The following is a 1,549-nucleotide window of genomic DNA, read 5'->3' on the forward strand; positions in this document are numbered from 1 at the left end:
GGGGGCTCTTTGGTTGCCACCAGGGAGGGGGCCAGCAAGGGGGCTCTCTGGGTGCCTCCAAGGGCTGGGAAGGGGGTCTTTGGGTGCCTCTGGGGGCTCTCTGGGTGCCACTCGGGGATCAGGGAAGGGGCTCTTTGGGTGCCACCAGGGAGGGGGGGTTTGGGTGCCCCCAGGGGCTTGCAAGGGGGTCTCTGGGAGCCACCCAGGGGTCAGGGAGGGGGCTCTTTGGCTGCCAATAGGAAGGGGGGGTTTGGGTGCCCCCAGGGGCTGGAGAGGGGGGCTCTTTGGGTGCCCCCAGGGGCTCCTTCGTTGCCACCAGGGAGGGGGCCAAAAAGGGGCTCTCTGGGTGCCACCCACGGGTCAGGGAGGGGGCTCTCTGGGTGCCACCAGGGGCTTGCAAGGGGGTCTCTGGGTGCCACCCAGGGTTCAGGGAGGGGGCTCTTTGGGTGCCACCAGGGAGGGGGGGGTTTGGGTGCCCCCAGGAGCTGAAGAGGGAGGCTCTTTGGGTGCCTCCAAGGGCTGGGAAGGGGGTCTTTGAGTGCTTCTGGGGGCTCTCTGGGTGCCACTCAGGGCTCAGGGAGGGGGCTCTTTGGGTGCCAGCAGGGAGGGGGGGGGTGGGGGGCCAGGGGTTGGAGAGGGGGTTCTATGGGTGCCCCTAGGGTCTCTTCCGTTGCCACTGTGGAGGGGGCCAGCAATGGGGACTCTCCGGGTGCCACGGGCGGCTCTTTGGGTGCCACGGGGAGCCAGAGGGGGTCTCTCCAGTTGTCCCCGGGGGGGCCGGGAGAAGAACGACCTCCGCTGCCCTCCCACCCACCCACCGGGACCGAGACTCACCTGTGGGGGGGTCGGCCATGCTCCCACCGCCGCTGCCGGGCAGCCCCTCCCGCCACCGGGACCCGCCGCTTCCCCCTCCGGCCCCGCCCTCACCTGTTGGCCACGCCCCATCCCCTGGCCACGCCCCCTTGGCCACGCCCCCGCCCGAGACCACGCCGCCGCCGCCATTACCTTTCCCTTTTAGATTTATCACCAAACTTGGCTTTTTCTACAAAAAACGGGTGGAGGGAAGAGGTCCCACCCAAGGTGCGGGGCGCACCCAAGGGTGGGGGGCCCGCCCCAGCTGGGGTGACGGGTGTCAGCGAGGGGGAGGGAAAGGGGAAGGAAGAAAAGGTGAAAAGCTGGTAAATCCACCCAAAAAAAGCGAGGCCAGGCCTCCCAAGAAAAAAAACACCATCTTGAAGAACTGGGCTTTAAAGAAAAGCCTTGGTGGGATTGGGGGGGGGAGAGCCCCCAGCGTCCCCTGAAAGGGGCTGGAGGGGAGAAGGGGAAACGGAGAACGGGATGGGAATGCCAAAAATGTCCAACCAACTCCTAGACCAGCAAGAAAGTCCTGATTGGCAAGTCCAGCCCCCCCCCCCTGTCACCCCCCCCCCGAGATCTGTATCCCTCCCTCTCACACCACCCTCCAAAAATATCTCTAGTGTGCACTCCAATTTCCTTTTTCCAGCACCATTTTGAACCTCAGGGCGGGCAGGGGAGAGAGACCCAGGCG

This window comes from Calidris pugnax, unplaced genomic scaffold (assembly GCF_001431845.1).
Source record: "Calidris pugnax isolate Ruff unplaced genomic scaffold, ASM143184v1 scaffold79, whole genome shotgun sequence".
Taxonomy (NCBI): domain Eukaryota; kingdom Metazoa; phylum Chordata; class Aves; order Charadriiformes; family Scolopacidae; genus Calidris; species Calidris pugnax.